At 46.0% G+C, this 20,101-nt stretch overlaps 1 protein-coding gene across 2 annotated transcripts in view; it reads left to right on the forward strand.

Annotated features, from left to right (window-relative positions):
• Window positions 1–20,101, forward strand: part of nkain1 (sodium/potassium transporting ATPase interacting 1) — a 507,954-nt gene that overhangs the window by 260,735 nt on the left and 227,118 nt on the right. The window lies entirely within an intron of this gene.

Here is a 20,101-nt window from a genome sequence, read left to right on the forward strand (position 1 = left end):
GCATGTATGCATATTTGCATGCATTCTGACAATTCCTTCAAGTAAAACTGACCCTAATCCATTACCTGTTTCCCTCACACCCCTTTCCCAGCTCACCCCCCACATCCCCTTCCCCCTCGCACCCCCTTCCATCCACCCCCTCCCCTCTCACACCCCCTTCCCAGCTCCCCCCTCGCACCCCCCGCACCCACTTCCCCTGCAACCCCTCCCCCTTGCACCCCCTCCCCTCTCACACCCCCTTCCCAGCTCCCCCATCACACCCCCCCCGAACCACCTTCCCCACGCACCCCCTCCTCCCTTGCACCCCCCTTGCACCTCCTTCCCCCCGGCATCCCCCACTCTCCCTTCCCCACCCCCCCCCCACCCCGCGCCCTGTCCCCCCTTCCCTCTCCCTCCATGAAATCACACAGCTTACTTGTTAGGGCCCCTGCTCAAGGATAGGAGCTAACAACCCCACTGTCTTGTGGGTGTCTCGGGAGAGACCAAGGCTAAGGGAGTAAACCCGAACAGAAAACTTGGAGCTCAAGGTCATTGCCCGACAAGTGCACTGTAACACCGCACCAAACAGCACGACAAAAAAAGGAAAGAAGGTACCAGCCCTTCGTTTTGAAAGCTGGAACGTCAGAACTATGTGTTCTGGCCTGTCGGAAGACCTTACACAAATCGACAATTCTCAGAAGACCGCCATCATTAACAACGAGCTCAGTAGACTCAATGTGGACATTGAAGCACTTCAAGAGACACGCCTCCCTGCAAGTGGATCTCTAAGAGAGCAAGACTACACCTTCTACTGGCAGGGTAGGGATCCTGAAAAACCAAGACAGCATAGAATGGGCTTCGCCATCAGAAACTCTTTGCTCAGCATGATAGAGCCACCTTCAAATGGCTCGGAACGCATACTGTCCATCTGACTGCTCACCGCCTCTGGTCAAGTACACCTACTCAGCATCTATGCTCCAACACTCTGCTCCCCACATGAAGTTAAGGATCAGTTCTACGAGGAACTCCATAATATCATTAGTAGCATTCCCAATACCGAACATTTGTTCCTGCTGGGGGACTTGAACGCCAGGGTTGGGGCCGACCATGACTCATGGCCCTCCTGCCTTGGGCGCTATGGCATTGAAAGGATGAATGAGAATGGACAGAGACTGCTGGAGTTGTGTACCTATCACAACCTCTGCATCACCAACTCGTTCTTTCATACTAAACCCTGTCACCAGGTTTCTTGGAGGCACCCAAGATCATGTTGTTGGCACCAGCTGGACCTCATCGTCACAAGGCGAGCCTCTATAAACAGTGTCCAAATCACACGCAGCTGCACTGTGCGGACTGTGACACTGACCACTCCCTGGTGTGCAGCAAAGTTAGACTCAAACCAAAGAAGCTGCATCACTCCAAGCAGAAGGGCCACCCGTGCATCAACACCAACAGAATTTCTTATCCACAGCTGTTACATAAGTTTCTAAATTCACTTGAAAAAGCCCTTCAAAACACTCCGACAGTGGATGCAGAGTCCAAGTGGGCCCTCATCAGAGACGCCATCTATGACTCAGCAATGACCACCTATGGCAAACGTGAGAAGCAGAATGCAGACTGGTTTCAATCTCATTTTGAAGAGCTGGAACCTGTCATAGCTGCTAAGCGCAATGCACTGTTGAACTACAAGAAAGCCCCAGCGAGTTAACATCTGTAGCACTTAAAGTAGCCAGAAGCGCTGCACAAAGAACAGCCAGATGCTGTGCAAATGACCACTGGCAACACCTATGCAGTCATATTCAGCTGGCCTCCGACATCGGACACCTCAGAGGAATGTATGATGGCATTGAGAGAGCCTTTGGGCCAACCATCAAGAAGATCGCCCCCCTCAAGCCTAAATCAGGGGGTCGTGATCACTGACCAACGCAAGCAAATGGAACGCTGGGTGGAGCACTACCTAGAACTGTACTCCAGGGAAAATGTTGTCACTGAGACCGCCCTCAATGCAGCCCAGTCTCTGCCAGTCATGGATGAGCTGGACGAATAGCCAACAAAATTGGAACTCAGTGATGCCATTGATAATCAAGAGTGCCAAGACTGCTATACTATCAGCACTCCATGAACTGCTTTGCCTGTGCTGGGATAAGGGAGCAGTACCACAGGACATGCGCGATGCCATTATCATCACCCTCTATAAGAACAAGGGTGACCGCAACAACTACAGTGGAATTTCCCTGCTCAGCATAGTGGGGAAAGTCTTCGCTCGAATCGTTTTAAACAGATTCCAGAAGCTGGCTGAGTGTGTCTACCCTGAGGCACAATGTAGCTTTCGAGCCGAGAGATCCACCATTGACATGCTGTTCTCCCTTTGCCAGCTACAGGAGAAATGCCGCGAACAACAGATGCCCCTCTACGTCACTTTCATAGATCTCACCAAAGCCTTTGAACTCGTCAGCAGACGTGGTCTTTTCAGACTACAGCAAAGATCGGATGTCCACCAAAGCTACTAAGTATCATCACCTCATTCCATGACAATATGAAAGGCACAATTCAGCATAGCGGTGCCTCATCAGACCCCTTTCCTATCCTGAGTGGCGTGAAACAGGGCTGTGTTCTCACACCTACACTGTTTGGGATCTTCTTCTCCCTGCTGCTTTCACATGCGTTCAAGTCTTCAGAAGAAGGAAATTTCCTCCACACAAGATCAGATGGCAGGTTGTTCAACCTTGCCCGTCTTAGAGCGAAGACCAAAGTACAGAAAGTCCTCATCAGGGAACTCCTCTTTGCTGATGATGCTGCATTAACATCCCACACACAAGAGTGTCTGCAGAGACTCATCGACAGTTTTTCGGCTGCCTGTAACAAATTTGGCCTAACCATCAGCCTCAAGAAAACAAACATCATGGGACAGGACGTCAGAAATGCTCCATCCATCAATATCAGCGACCACGCTCTGGAAGTGGTTCAAGAGTTCACCTACCTAGGCTCAACTATCAGCAGTAACCTGTCTCTCGATGCAGAAATCAACAAATGCATGGGAAAGGCATCCTCTGCTATGTCCAGACTGGCAAAGAGGGTGTGGGAAAATGGCGCACTGACACAGAACACAAAAGTCCGAGTGTATCAAGCCTGTGTCCTCAGTACCTTGCTCTATGGCAGCGAGGCCTGGACAACGTATGACAACTAAGAGTGACATCTCAAATCATATCATCTTCGCTGCCTCCGGAGAATACTTGGCATCAGGTGGCAGGACCGTATCTCCAATGCAGAAGTCCTCAAGGCGGCCAACATCCCCAGCATATACACCCTACTGAGCCAGCGGCGCTTGAGATGGCTTGGCCATGTGAGCCGCATGGAAGATGGCAGGATCCCCAAGGACACAGTGTACAGCGAGCTCATCACTGGTATCAGACCCACCGGCCGTCCATGTCTCCGCTTTAAAGACGTCTTCAAACGCGACATGACGTCCTGTGACATTGACCACAAGTCGTGGGAGTCAGTTGCCAGTGATCACCAGAGCTGGCGGACAGCCATAAAGGTGGGGCTAAAGAGTGGCGAGTCGAAGAGACTTAGCAGTTGGCAGGAAAAAATAGAGAAGGGAAAGGAGAGAGCCAACTGTGTAACAGCCCCAACAACCAATTTTATCTGCAGCGCCTGTGGAAGAGTCTGTCACTCTAGAATTAGCCTTTATAGTCACTCCAGGCACTGCTTCACAAACCACTGACCACCTCCAGGCGCTTACCCATTGTCTCTCGAGACAAGGAGGCCAAAGAAGAGAAGATGTAAAAAGGAAGCATATGTTAAAATATAGGACTAATAGTACCAATGGTAATAATGAGGAATATGGAGCGGTGTAGTAGGTAGTGAAAAGGGAGATTAGAAAGGGAGTATTGCAAAATTTCCAGCAACCATTGGGCTGTAATAAACATATAAAATGGAAAAGAATCATTCAGAGGGTATGAATGCTCACAGGGGAAGGTTTAATTGTACATTATGAAGGTATAGTGCAGATATTAGCTAAACATTGTGCATTTCTTCAAGGTGTTAGCGGAAGTGAGAATGTAGCTGTACTGGCGGAGGATATGAAACAAATGATCGAGCCAAGTATAGAAAAAGGAATCAGTTGTATAATCAGAGGCTGTAAAATTTGGCTCCGCACGCTGACAGTTCTGGCTACGTTTGCTGGTTGAGGTGAAAAATGGCATACGAGCCGCTCCTGCCTGTTTCAGGCATGGCTAGCACTGAACGCCATGTTGTTGAGGCAGCCCGTGATGTCAATCACCATCACTGCCTTCTTGAACTGCTGCAGTCCATGTGAGGTAGGCTAACTCACATGGACTGCAGCGGTTCAAGAAGGCAGCTCACCACCACCTTCTCAAGGGCAATTAGGGATGGGCAATAAATGCTGGCATAGCCAGTGACACCCACATCCCATGAATGAATTTTTAAAAACTTGCACCCCCTGCTGTGGCGTGCAGCCACTCAACATGTCTGGCACTGACCTGCATGCCGCAATCATTCTAATTAGCAGGCAGCATGAAGTTTGCCTGCTCATTGCATCACTTTGAACAGGGTGCAGGTTAATTCCACATCGCAATCCCTGTGCCCGTTTCCTAGGGGGCAATCGAATTCTTAGCCGAGAGAATCTTACAGCACAGAAGGAGGGCACTTAGCCAGGAGTGCTACAGTCCCGGTTTCTAAATAGATTGGGGAGGGTGCTGAGGAAATTTATCAGAATGGTACCAGGAATGAGGGACTTCAGTTCTTTGGAGACACTGGAGAAGCTGGGATTGTTCTCCATCGAGTGGAGAAGGTTAAGGGGAATTTGATAGAGTCGTTCAAGATTACATTGGGTTTTCATAGAGCAGATAGAGAAGAACTATTTCCATTGGCAGGAGAGTCAGTCACCAGACACTGATTTAAAATAATTGGCAAAAATGCATGGGGGATATAAATTGCTTTACACAGAGAGTTAGAATCTGGAATGCACTGCCTGAAAAGGGGTTGAAGTAGATTCAATAGTAAATTTCAAAAAGGAATTAGATATACATTTGAAAAGGAGAAATTTGTTGGGCTATAGGGAAAGAGAAGGGGAATGGACCAATTGAATAGCTCTTTCAAGGAGCCAGCACAGATGCAATGGGCCTAATGACCTCCTCCTGTGCTATTATTGATACATGATTAGCTGAACTGAAGGTGGATAGGTCACTGGGCCTTGGTGGCATGCATCCCAGCATGTTGAAAGAAGTCAGGAAGGCAATACTAGAGGCTCTGGACACAATCTTTCTTTCCTCTTTAAATATGCAAATTATGCCATGTTACTGAGAGTAGCCTTTGTTGAAGGATATACCAGGTAACTATAGACTTGTTAATCTAATGTCAGATAGGAACAAATTTTTAGAATCCATTTATTCAAGATAGAATAAGTGAGCATTTACAGATGTGTGGATTAATCAACGACGGGGGTAGGAATTTGTTCAGGACAAATTCTGTCAACAAATCTTTGAAGAGGTGACTGGCGAGATAAATGGAATACTCTAAATGTAGTGTAGATGGATCTTAAGAAGACATCTGATAGTATGTCTAAAGAGGCTTGTTAGAAAATTTAGGCAGATGGTACGAAAGCAAATATAACCATGCGGATAGAAGGTTGGTTGGTTGGTTTGGGGGTTCCTTGGATTGGTGGATGGTTGGAAGTGGTTGCCACAAAGGTCAATGCTGATTTCACTTTTGTTCTCTGAGCATAATCTTGAAATTTGCTGTTGATACAAAAGTAGGAGGTTTATAAACAATGAGGAGGACCATAAAAGACGTCAGGAAGATTGATTAACAGAACAGGTAAAGAGAAAGCAGATGCAATTCAAGGTGAATAATGATGAAGTAATATAATTTAGAAGGAAGATCTAGGAATGGGAGTATACCCTCCATGGGAAGAGACTGAAAGGTGTAGATGAATAAAGAGATCTAGGCATCCAAATAATTCCCTAAAAGTACAAGTAGATAAAGACATGAAAGAGGCCACAAGCATTTTGAGTTTTATAAATAGGGTTTCCATATTCCTTGAGGTATCTTCATATGATTCTCCTGCCTCTACACTCCCGCCTTGGTTGCCTGACACGTCCATCCTCGTGGTGCCCCGCCTTCAGGACAGACTTTCCTTTACACGGTTGGACGTTTCTTGATGCCAGTGAGACTTGAGCTGTTGGGTCATCTACTGGAGAAGAGAAGGTTAAGTGGGAATTTAGTTAAGATTTTTAAGGTTATAAAGGGTTTGATAGAATGAATAGGGAAAGGTTATTTCCTCTATTTGGGGTCAATGATAAGGGATGCTCAGTTTAAAATTGTTGTTAAGTAATATTGAGAGAGAACAATAGAGTAACAGTTTCAGACTGGAGACGACCTTGGGTCCATTCAGTCCACCTATCCACAGTATTTCTATGGTGCATTTAATAACGCTGAATCCCATTTGTTGACAAGTACCTGTCTAGTTCCTCCTCAAATCCCATTATAGTTTCTTGTTCCACTATGTGTATTGGTAATCTGTTTAGGAGTTTGGAAAAATTTCATTAACAGCGGGGTTTTGGAGAATGAATTGCTCTGCTATGGTGAGTGATTGAGGCAGAGACCATTGCACTTAAAAAGAAACAATAAATCGGATAAATATTAGAAGCAAAGGAAGGTACAAGGCTATACGGGGAAAGAGGGACAATTGTACCTGTTTTGGATTGTTCTGGTAAAAAACCAGCGCAGACACGATGGGCTGAAGGGCCTCCTTCAGTGTTGCAAAGTTCTAAGGCTTAGTATTGCAGGATCAGTGTCTTTACCCAAGGGAGCTAATTAGTAAATTTTGAAATAAATTGTTTGCTTTCTTCTGGAGTGAAGACACCAATATGTTTTTGCTCTCTCATTAGTGGCAAGGACCATGTACACCCCTATTAATAGACAGAGATTCTCATTTTTGCAATAACACCACAACAATTAGGGCTCAGCACAATGCGAATAAAAAAAATTGCACCTTGGCATTTTATCTGCACAGTGACTTGACTTTTTAATATTGGTTGGCACATTCCCCATTAAATGCCACCAAATGTGTGTACTGAGTTTGAAAATGCTGTGCGACAGGGATTCTCAATTATTCTCTTTATAAGGCCCAGCTGTCTCGCTGGCACATACCCCAAATTTCTGGATATGTCTCTCAGTGCCAAAGTGATGGACAATATGTTGAGGGATGGTGGTCGAGTACTCATGATGCAGTACAAAAAACCTCTGCCGTTTTAGACTCAAGCCATTTTTACAACAATCCATTCGTCAACATGAGTAAAATAAAGTGCCTTTGACAATATCATGTACACTCGAAATAATTACTGTGACTGTGCAGAATCTGTCAGGAGCAGTACATTGTTTCACTCCAATAAATAAGATATATATTGATTAATGAAGGAGGTAACATCGCTTGGCCTAAAGCAAAACTGAGACCTGGCCATGCAAAGCAGGTCAGTCCATATCTGAAGGAGAGTGTAGTTCATGTTTCAAGTGAGACCTTTGGCAGTACACAGACCGAAAAAGTCAATTCGTCTGTAATTGTTTCACACCATCTGACTGGATTCTCACTTTTTTTTTTGTATTTTTCTCCTTCAACTTTCTCCCTGATTTTTCCGGATGCTTCAATTATACCATTAGCATTTCACTAGGTTCGCTGGCTCACCTTTTTTATTCTCCTAAGAGACCATGTTGCATGTGTGAGCCGAGACAGTCTGTGCTGATGAGGCATTCAACTGCAGACAGCATCAGAGTAGAGCCCGATAGTGGCCCCGAATTTGCTGAAGTGGGGCACTGGGTCGTGAGTTGAGTTTTTTCCCTCATCCTTCAGCTCCACTTACTTTTGCATCGTAAATTGCTGGATTTGCAAACTGCTAACAATGTGGCGAGGGCAACGGGGCATCTAGGATCTTGGTGAACCACAGGACCAATAGTTTAGCTCCTTAACCAATGAGATTTAAGGACTGAGAAAGAAACAAAGGGAACGACAGAGAAGGAAGTAGGGTGAATAAGAATCAAATTACATACAGAAAGAGAAATAACGAAAGGGATAGAAAGATTGGATTGAGAGAGGAAAAAAAAGCCAAAAAGAAAATAAGATTCATTTAAAAAAAAGTTCGAACTTAAATAACCTCTAACAACAATTAACTACATGCAGGAGTGAGCCTCAACAGTTTCGCTTGTTCCCTTACTCGGTCGCTGAGGTCATGTGGCATTGCAGCAACATAAATCACCCTGTTAACTGTGAAATAGCAGCCCTAACTTTCTGTAGCGAGTTTAATTTTTATATACAGTGTAAATCTAGCAATTTCTTGACAATGGGAGGTTGAAGGCATGCTCCTGTTTGAGATGCTAACAACAGAGCAACGTAAGTCATCCAGGAATTTGTTCCAGTGGACAACTCACATTCCACGACACAAATAACATTTTTTGACATGCACTATTAAAGGCGTACGGTGTGAACTCACCATCATCGTACCAGCAAATTCTGGGAATTTTATCTTCACTTGACGTTTACTTTCAGCCCATGTACTGGCAGAGGGCACCGGATTGTGGCCAGGAGCATGAACCCTGGCTGATATCTGCTGCTTCCCCCTTCAAGCCCAGACGCCAGTTATATCTTGTGAACTGCACTGCTTACAAAGTAACAGCACTTGGTGAGTAACTGTGTCTTGAAAGGGCCTTCGGCAACACTTGAGGATCTTCAATGGTCCATTGCTTGGCCCCTGATAATTGATTGAAGACAGGACCAATATATCACCATTTAATTATATGAACGGGGCATTAACATTATAAACCAGGGAACCTCCTGAGAGCCTCTGCTGAGTGAGACGTACATGCTGCTTTATGTAAATATGTGATTCCATGGGACTACCCAGTAATTAGCAAAAGGGCCCAAAATCCCAGTGTATGAAAGAGACAAAACAAAACTGCTGCCAGTGATTAACAAGACCAAGGCTCAGGAAAATGGAGTAATATGATTTCTAATTAGAACTAGCATGCAATTCAAAGTTTTTATTCCTTGAAAAGTTAATATGACTGCCATGGAGACTGCTTCAAAAAACAAAGCTAGGAACACTTTAAAGAAACTAAGCATCACGACTGAACAAGCCCTGTGGGGCACTAATGTACAAATAGTTAAAATGTTCATCCGAAATTCCTCTGACCCATTTAAAATAAATGAGTTGACGCATCTGATAAATTCTGGACAGAGTTTTGGGCAAACGCTTTAATTTTTGTTTGCCTGCATTCCACAGTGCTATCTACTGGCAGTTATTCACCAACAACTTCCTTGTTAATGGTCAGTTTGGGTTCTGTCAGGACCACCCTGCTCCAGACCTCATTACCTAGCCCAGCTGTTCCAGTCCAGCTACTACACTAGCATCTACCCAACAAAGTGGAAAATTGCCCAGGTATGTCCTGTCCACAAAAGGCAGGACAAATCCAATCCAGCCAATTACCACCCCATCAGTCTATTCTCGATCATCAGCAAAGTGATGGATGGTGTCATCGACAGTGCTATCAAGCGTTACTTAAACCACTCACTGGCGCTCAGTTTGGGTTCTGCCAGGGTTGCTTGGCCCCTGACCTCATTACAGCCTTGGTCTAAAAATGTTCAAAAAACTGAACTCAGTGTGTGAGGTGAGAGTGATTGCCCTTAATATCAAGGCAGCATTTGACTGAGTGTGGCATCAAGGAGCCCTAGCAAAACTGGAGTCAAAGGGAATTGGGGGGAAAAGTCTCCTCTGGTTGGAGTCATGCCTAGCACAAAGGAAGATGGTTGTGGCTGTTGGAGGTCAATCATCTCAGCTCCAGGACATCACTGCAGGAGTTCCTCAGGGTAGTGTCCTAGGCCCAACCATCTTCAGCTGTTTCATCAATGACCTTCCTCCATCATAAGATCAGAAGTGGGGATGTTCGCTGATAATTGTAGATATTCAGTACCATTCGCAAATCCGCAGATACTGAAGCAATCCGTGCCCATGTGCAGCAAAACCTGGACAACATTCAGGCTTGGGCAGGTAAGTCGCAAGCAAAATTTGCACCACACAAGTGCCAGGCAATGATGATCTTCAACAAGAGAGAATCTAACCATCTCCCCTTGACATTCAACGACATTACCATTATAGAATTCCCCACTATCAACAGCCTGGGGGTTACCATTAACCAGAAACTGAACTGAACCAGCCACATAAATACTGTGGCTACAAGTGCAGGTTAGAGGCTGGGAATTCTGCGGCGAGTAACCCACCTCCTGATCCCCGCAAAGCCTGTCCACCATCAGCAAGGCAGATGTCGGGAGAATGGAGTATTTACTCCCTGGATGAGTCGAGCTTCAACAACAATCAAGAAGCTCAACACCATCCAGGACAAAGCAGCCTGCTTGATTGGCACCCCATCTACCACCTTTAATATTCATTCCCTCCACCACTGGCGCACAGTGGCAGCAGTGTGCACCATCTACTAGATGCACTGCAGCAACTTGCCAAGGCTCCTTCAACCGCACCTTCCAAACCTGCAACCTCTATCACCTAGAAGGACAAGGGCAGCAGACACGTGGTAACACAACCATCTGCAAGTTCCTCTCCAAGCCACATACAACATTCGGTCTTGGAAATATATTGTCATTCCTTCACTGTCGCTAGATGAAAATCCAGGAACTCCCTCCCTAATAGCACTGTGGGTGTACCTACACCAGACGGACTGCAGCAGTTCAGAAAGGCAGCTCACCACCAGCTTCTCAAGGACAATTAGGGATGGCCTTGCCAGCAATGCTCACATCCCAGGAAATGAATTTTAAAAAATACCTGCAGTGAGGAGAGAGGGACTGCCCTTGACATCAAGGCAGTGAGTGTGACACCAAGGCACCCTAGCAGAAGTGAAGTCAATGGGGATGGGGGGAAAACTCTCCACTGGTTGTAGTCATACCTGGCAAAAAAGAAAGTTAGTTGTGCCTGTTGGAGGTCAAACATTTTGGCCCCAGGACATAGCTTAGGGAGTTCCTCAGGCAAGCATCCTGGGCCCAATTATCTTCAGCTGCTTCATCAAAACCCTTCCAACATTATGTGATATAAAAACAAGAAACGCGGGAAATACTCAGTAGATCTGGCAGCATCTGTGGATTATGTGATGATGTGATGTCCAAATAAACACTCAAATTAGTGTGATAATAACTCTGCTTTCTTTCCAGGCCCTCCATAATATTTTATCAAAGAATAACCAAGTAGTCCATGATAATGTGCTTATTCCCAAATAGGGTGCCATCTGGTTTTCAGTTAAAATATGCAGGTATCATGCAAATAACCACCCTTTATCCCCACCCCTCTCTCCCTTGCTCCTTCTTCGGACCCTCGCCATCTCTCTCTACCTCCCTTCTTCATGTCCCTCTCTCTCCTTCTCTCTTCCCCACCCCATTCTCTCCCTCCCACTCTCTCTTTGTTCCTATCCTGCTCATACGTTTGATCTTTATCTTTACTTTCTTTTCCGTCCTGTCTCCAACATACACGTTAATTTTGTGTGCAAAGTACAGTAATTCTGAAATATAGGCCAGGAAATTCTTTGACACTGCTCCTGCCAAACCACCATGACTGAACTGGTAATGTGGTGGTTGGTATCCTTCCATTTACGAAAGATGATGGACCTGCAGCAAACAATCCATTTCGATGGGGTGTCTCCTCTTGGTGTACCTTTGCTGATGGCTGTGAAGGCCAGTCCTTGAGAGGTAGGTTCTGCCATAAGTGTTGCACGTGAAGCTGCCAAGTAACGCTGTGAGTTTTTTTTTTGATGTTGACACCTGTTGCCAAGCTGCTGTAGCAACTGGTCATCGTGGTCGTGCAAACCAGTCCACAGGATGTGTCACCATTCCCCTCTTTCGCCGGCCAGTGACTCCCAAGTGCGACAGTCGACATTTAGGGCCTTCATGTCATGTTTGCAAGCATCCTTGAAGTGGAGCTTTGGACACACCACTGGTCATCTGGGCCCAAATACCTCACCATACATAAGGTCCTTGGGTATGCAACCATCTTCCATCCTGTGGACGTGTTTGATCCACCGAAGCTGCCTCTGTTTGATTAGTGCCAACACACTTGGGAGCTCTGTCTTTGAGGGGACTGCTGCATTTGTGATTTTGTCCTGCCAGGATATACCCATAATGCACTGCAGACAGCAAGGATGGAAATTACTGAGCTTCTTTTCCTGGTAGCTGTAAGCTGCCCATGTTTCACAGTCATACAGCAAGGTGCTGAGAACACAGACCTTATAAACCATCAGCTTGGCCCTAAGGGTCAGCTTGGTGTTGTCCCATGCCTGTTTCGCAAGTCGGCCAAAGGTAGTAGCTGCTTTCCCTATGTGTGCAACGAGCTCTGCATCAAGGGACAGATTGTTTGTCACCGTGAATCCAAGGTAGCAGAATTTGCTAATCACTTCCGGTGGGGTGTTATTTAGTGTGATTGGGGCAGAGATGCAACACCTCGTCCCATGACCGTGGTTTACATGACACTTATAGTCAAGGAGAACAAGTTACAGGTACGGGGGAGACAGTCCATGAATCTTTGTAGCTGAGTTTCCATGTGAGTGACTAACGCAGCATCATCACTGTACAGGAGTTCTCTGATCAGGACGTGGTGTTTAAACACACGAGCGTGGTTTCCGCAGCACTTATCGTGAAGCTACCGTAATAGAGGGGAGCATCTCCCAACCACGGTTTGGGTGTTTTGGAGATTTGGGTCACAAGCGAAGCCTCAGTGGAACTGTTGCTATAGAAACCGATATTTGAAATGATTGACAACATAATTTAACTCATACAACACCAAGATTCTACTTGGTTATGGACCTGCTTTCATTCAGGGCTGTTGCATCATTTCTATCCTGTCACTTTATGACAGTACCAAAGGAGTGCTGCACTGTCAGATGTGATGTCTTTTGGATGAGACATTAAACCGAGGACCCAGCTGCCACCTCAGGTGGTTATAAAAGATACCATGGACACTATTCAAAGAGGAGGTAGGAAAGTCCCCCCCCATGTCCTGGCCAACATTTATCCTTTAACCAACATTACTAAAAGAAGAGATTATCTGGTTATTTATTTCATTGCTGTTAGTGGAATCTTACTGTGCACAAATTGGCTGCCACATCTCGCTACATTTACAACAGTGACTGCAAATCAAAGCAGGTATATTGCCTCTGAAGTGCTTTAGGCCATCCTGAGGTCATGAAAAGTGGTATATAAATACAAGATTTTGCTTTAAATAAAAAGAGGCCATTGGGTCCTGTACGTAACTGAATTCCTGAAGGTCTTTCTACAGATTACAAAGCTGAATCCATCCAGCGTCAAATAAGCCTGTTAATTGTAGCATAACTTGTCAGGAGAGCTTTTCATTATTTTCAAGGCTTGAAAAGATTTTGTTTCAGTCGCGGTTTGTGCATCCATCACTTCCTGACAGAAACACACCAGGAATTATGCCACAACAATAAAAATTTGACATTTAATCCATCGGTATAAACATTTCAAGACCCTGTTATTTTTAACAGCGACTTCAAGGTTTCTATCAACCCACTAACCGAAGAACATTTGGCCCTACGCTATTTAACGAGCTTCTCTGTATTGAATTTATTTGATATGGAGACAGGAGCGTGCCAAGGTTCACATGAAAATAGTGAATTGGAGACTCAGGTTAATCAATGCGGACAGATAATTGGGCTTGTGCTGGTCCAGTAGCAGAGGAAACAGCAATTAGGTAAATAGTTTAGTCTAATAATTGCTTGTTGAACAGCTAGATTAGAAATTAGTTTGCATCTTTGACCTATGAATATTTTGTTTTCCCAGACAGACACTGACAAAACACTTAGGCTGGGATTTTTTCAAAATGCAGGGGCAGGAATGGAGGCAGGCGGACGCTTCAACCCGCCCTTTGGGTCGGCGTGCCGGTTTCCTAATGCAAAACCAAAACGATGCAAGTTTAAAAGGCTCTGAGGAGAGCAGGAAGAGGCAACCCACCCGAAATGCATAAATGGCTGTTAACGAGCCTGTCATTGTGTTCAGGGCCAGTTTGGAATTTTCTTATTGAGGCACAGGATCCATGCAGGGTCTCGACCACAACAGGCAGGAGGAGGTGGGAATACAGCAAAAGGCACAAAGAAGGAAGGCTCAGAGAGGGCCCTCGTTCACAGTTGTACAGTATCAGGAGAATTATCTCTAATATCTCTTCACTCTGGACAAGGGCATTTTGGAGGGGACGGCTTTGGGAGTTAGACGGGTCTTTCTGCAGACAAGCTTCACGGTTCATGAGAGAGGGTTTTAGGAAGACTCCACATTCCAATTGAAAGGAAGGAAGGAAGGGCATAAATAGAAATGGGATTAAGCTACTCTGAGATATGAACAACTAGCGATGAGGAGCAGCATCTGCAGGAGCAGAGGCAGACCCCTGGGCAAGAGGGCGCAGGGGTGAGGAACGAGGGATAGGAAGGTAACGAAGGCAATATCCTCAGCAGAGGATCTACCGCCAAAGGAGAAGCTACCTGGACTTGTTGGAGTGTCAGTGTCGCAGAAGGCAGATGGTTGTTGATTGTGTCCCCTCGTTGAGGGTCATCCGAGGGTTTGCAGGAGCCATCATTATGGCCTCCTCATGTCTGTAAAGGTCAGTGTGCCTTGCACATTTTGCAACCGGTTCCTTCCAAGCAGCCGCGGCAGATGTTGGTGGTATCTCACAGGCAGCAACACATCGTTGCATCACGAGTGTAATGGATGCTCTGTTTGAGAGGGTGGGGGATTACATTGAATTCAAGGTAGATAGCGGCACTCGAGCTCAAAGGTAGTGGGATTTGCCTGCTTCGCTGGATTCCCTCAGATACAGGGGATCATTGATTACACCCATGTGGCCATCAAGCACTGACTGACCAGCCTAAGCATTCAGCTGGAATGCAAGAGCTTCATGCAGGTGTGCCCACCATATCCTGCAAGCTGCCATGACAACTTCATCCTCCAGCAAACGCAGGTGCTGCAGCTTTTCATGGAGCCGTCAGAAATCCCTGGATGGCTGTTAGTGGATAAGGCTTATCCCTTAAAGAGATAGCTGATGACTCCGGTGCGTGACCCTGCCACGGAGGCTGAGAGACACTACATCCGATGCCACCTAAACACAAGGACCATCATTGAGTAGGCCATTAGCCTCATGAAGGTGAGGTTCAGATGCCTTGACCGGTCAGGTGGCATCCTCCAGTACATTGCCTCAAGGGTCTCGCGATTTGTGGTAGTCTGCTGCGCTCTCCATAACACAGCTCTCCAGAGAGGTGTGGACCTTGAGGAGGGAGGAGCACTGGAATGGCACACCTCCTCCTCAGAGGAAGAAGAGGCTGAAGGAGAACTGGAGAACAGTTCCTGTGCTTTGCAGGGATGTCGCCGTGATAGGTTCAGAAGGCAGAACGCTCATCAGGATGGCGGGGACTCTAGGACCACTCTGATCCACGTTTCACCTGAGCGAGTGTCAGCCTGCAGGACGTTTGGAGATGAGGGTCTCCTTTTTCATCTGAGCAAGAGCAAGCATCCGTTAAGAACAAAAGTCTGCAACCTTCCAATGGTACAAACATTGCAAGGCTCCAGAGTCTCCACCTGACACACACTTCCCCAACACACTCCTTTACTTTGCTAACCCTTATGGGGACATGATAAAATGAAAACACACAAGTCTGCCTTAATGCAGCAACATGCCCTGTGCTTTATCACGGAACAGTTTGATATTATTTACAAAAAAAGAACACATAAGTGACTCACATAATGACATCACTGATGCGGTGGCCTCCACTCACAGCCACTCCTACGATTTGCTCCACCTATGGCTGAGGATGAGGTGGAGGCAGACTGCTTGCTAGTGCCTGTCTGAGACTGAGATGCCCATGGCAGTCATGTGGAGGTGCCAAGGGGCAGGGGCAGCCTCTGTCACTCTACAAATCCTTTCTCTGTCAGAGGGGCCATGGAGGCAGATGATGATGCCCCATGAAGGATGGCCTCCTCATCACCATCGGTCGTCTCCTCAGCCCCCTCATCGCACCTTTGATTGTTAGAGGGAACCACCAGCTGGGGCGTAGCTGGTATCCACTCCATGCTTCTTTGCACTATTTGCAGCATTAACCAGTCAGTACTACAGACTGTGGCATGCATTCCATGCATGTCAGTGCGCTGTTCCTGTATCCACTCAGAGTGATGCTGCGTAAGGCTCTCCATGAGGTTGGCCACTCTCTCAACGGAGGATCTCATGCACTCAGAGCACTGAGACATTGTGGAGCTCGAGATGAATGGACTCCTCCATTCTCATCCCACGACTCCGCAGTACCTCAGGGACACACCTCTTGCTGATTTTCCAGGTAGAACTGCCTGTTTCATGACTCCCGAAGCTCTGCACCTCCGCTCTACTGCGCAGGGCTGCACCTGTCCTCCATCCTCCAAGGGAGACTGCCTGCAGCTGACTCTAGATCCCCCATATCCTACTCTGAAGTGATGTGGGCTTCACCCTGTGCCACCATTTCTAATACCGCATGAGGACCACTGAGGTGTGATTATCTGCTATAGTGGAAGGTGCGCAAGAAAATGTGATGGTGCAGACTCCGATGCTTTTTCCTCCTCTGACTCCTCCACAACATGTTGGCGGTGGGTTAAATCCTCCCTCCCTGCAGCTAGCCCTGTGGGAGACATAAGAGAAGGTGGTCATGAGAAATCGGCACAATCAACAGCTGCTTCTGATGACAGCTTATGCATTGATAGCTATTGCACGGGGAGGATTGCCATGCATCCCCTGACACTGGAGATGTTGAGATCTTTTCACCCTGTCTACGTTGGACTCCCATTTCTCCAATGTCCTGGTGGCTTGCCACTCTGGCCACATCAAGGGCCAGCTCCTCAAAATGCATTAGCGATGCGAGCTGGGGCACTCCACTGTCCAAATGTGCCCCCTTGCTCTCTCTGGCATTGTTTTTCTGTTTGGCCTGCAAGGTGAAGAAAGATGCCACTAGGACAACACCTTTCTCCCTCACCACTTGCAGCTTTTCATTCGCATAAAATGTTGTCTTCACTGCAGCCTACTGTCCAATCGTGCTAAGGTCATGAGCTATGCTTATGGGTCATCATTGCAGTTGAGCACACATCTCTCCTATGGTCAGGAGAACTTTATGTGGACTCAGAATGCCCCTCATTCTGGTGACTGCTGACCAGGAGACATGCCATCTGGGTCTATCTTTGGACTTACCTTGCCAGACCTAAGCAGGTTATTAAAAGGTTTTCTGCACTGGAGCCAGTTCCGTCTCACCTCTGCTGATCTCATGAGCCACCTCCAGCCATACCTTCTTGGTCTCCCTTGCAGGCCTTCTCGTGCGTCTGGCAGGGAATTGGATATCTCTCTTCCCTTTTATATATTTGTAGAAGCTTTGACTGTCTGTTTTTATATGTCTTGCTAGTTTACTCTCATACTCTAATTTTGCCCTCTTTATTATTTTTAGTCATCCTCTGCTGGTTTCTAAAATTTTCCCAATCTTCTGGCCTGGCCTACCACTAATCCTTGCAGCATTACATGCCTTTTCTTTCAATTTGCTACCATCCTTAACTTCCTTAGTTAGCTACAGATGGTGCATTCTTCTCATATAGTCTTTCTTTCTCAATAGAATATATCTGTTGAGAGTTATGAAATATCTCCTTAAGTGTCTGCCGCTGCTTCTCTACTGTCCTACCTTTTAACTTATTTTCCCAGTCCGCTTTAGCCAACTCTGTCGTCATACCCTTGTAATTTCCTTTATTTAAGAACCAAACTTCTTCGCCTCAAACTGAGTGTGAAATTCTGTCATGTTATGATCACTCTTGTCTCGAGGATCCTTTACTATGAGGTCATTTATTAATCCTGTCTCATTACACATGAGGTCTAAAATAGCCTGCTCCCAGAATGTACTGCTCTAAGAAAGTGACCCTAATACACTCTCTGAACTCATCCTCCAGGTTCCCTTTGCCAATTTAATGAGACCAAACTATTTGAAGATTAAAATCGCCCATGATTGTTAGTTCCCCTGACAACAGTGATGCTGTAATTGACTTCAATTGACTTCAATAGAATAGAGAATGAGACAGGGTGTATAATGTGCTGCCGACTCCCCGTCACCCGTTTTGCACGATGGCCCAAGACCAATTTCACTCCCAAAATGTGAAGAGCACATAATATGGTCTTCCAGATAGTGCAGAGATAGCAACAAAAAAAAAACTCAACTATTTAAGAAACAATTAGATATCGCAAAAGGGGGGATGATAGGGTGTTTTTGGATTGAAGTCCTCATCCATAGCTAGGTTGTGATCTTGTGAACCTATCAGGAGTCTAAGGGTTAAAAGATTCCTCAAAGATAATTTAAGTTATTTATGAGGAAGTCATTAATGGAGAATCTATGAGAAATGGATGTAAGGGAAGCTGAGTATCTCAGTGGCTGACTGTCAAACCCAGTGACAGGCTGAGCTGCCAGCTAATTAAAACAACTTAATTAATCTCTACAAATTACATCAACTGGGCCCTGGCTGCCCTGGAAATTAATGTAGTGTTCACTCCAATAGATACTTCCATTCATACAAAAAAGCTTATGATTGACAGGTGCCAAGCCTAAAATATAGGATTAATATGCAAATATATACGTCAACTCTAAGTCCTTTACAAAACTAAATCCTTATTGATTGTTTTGTTGCATTTGTGGCTTTTATGTTCAACACAATTGTAGCAACTAGAATGACATCAGCACAGCGCAGTACTTTTTTATTCATTCAAGGGATGTGGGCGTTGCTGGATAGGCCAGCATTTATTGCCCATCCCTAATTGCCCTTGAGAAGGTGGTAGTAAGCTGCCTTCTAGAACCGCTGCAGTCCATGGGAGGTAGGTACACCCACAGTGCTGTTAGGAAGGGAGTTCGAGGATTTTGATCCAGCGACAGTGAAGGAACAGCGATATAGTTCCAAGTCAGGATGGTGTTCGGCTTGGAGGGGAACTTGCAGGTGGTGGTGTTCCCATGCATTTGCTGCTCTTATCCTTCTAGTTGGTAGAGGTCGCGGGTTTGGAAGGTGCTGTCTAAGGAGCCTTGGGGCTCTGCTGCAGTGCATCTTGTAGATGGTACACACTGCTGCCACTGTGTGTCAGTGGTGGAGGGAGTGAATGTTTGTAGATGGGGTGCCAATCAAGCAGGCTGCTTTGTCCTGGTTGGTGTCAAGCTTCTTGAGTATTGTTGGAGCTGCACCCATCCAGGCAAGTGGAGCCTATTCCATTACACTCCTGACTTGTGCCTTGGAGATGGTGGACAGGCTTTGGGGAGTCAGGAGGTGAGTTAATCGCCACAGGATTTCTAGCCTCTGACTTGCTCGTGTAGCCACGGTATTTATATGGCTGCTGCAGTTCAGTTTCTGGTCAATGGTAGCCCCTAGGATGTTGATGGTGGGGGATTCAGCGATGGTAATGCCATTGAATGTCAAGGGGAGATGGTTAGATTCTCTCTCGGTGGAGATGGTCATTGCCTGGCACTTGTGTGGCGTGAAGGTTACTTGCCACTTATCAGCAAGCCTGGATATTGTCCAGGTCTTGCTGTATTTCTACACGGACTGAAGGAGACGTTAAACTGACACCCTGGCTACCCTCTCCAGGTGGACGTAAAATTCCTATGGTACTATTTGAAGAAGAGCAGGGGATATCATCTGTGTGTCCTGGTCAGTATTTATCCCTCAGCCAACATGACTAGCAAACAGATTATCTGGTCATTATCTCATTGCTGTTTGCAGGACCTTGCTGTTCTCAAATTGGCTGCTGTGTTTCCTGAATCACAGTGGCGACTATTCTTCAAAGAAAAGTACTTAAGTTGTAAAGCGCTTTGAGATATACTGATGTTGCGAAAAGTTTGATATAAATGCGAGTCATTTTCTCCTATGATTCAATCCTCAGTCTGCCTTAAACTAGTTGCTGGTGATATATTGTTAGATACCAATTTATGCACGTATAATCCCAGGTCCCTCTGCTCCTTTAGAATTGTATCTTTTAGTTTATCTTGCCTTTCCTCATTCTTCCTACCAAAATGTACATAG

The sequence above is a fragment of the Heterodontus francisci genome, chromosome 31 (assembly GCF_036365525.1).
Source record: "Heterodontus francisci isolate sHetFra1 chromosome 31, sHetFra1.hap1, whole genome shotgun sequence".
Taxonomy (NCBI): Eukaryota; Metazoa; Chordata; class Chondrichthyes; order Heterodontiformes; family Heterodontidae; genus Heterodontus; species Heterodontus francisci.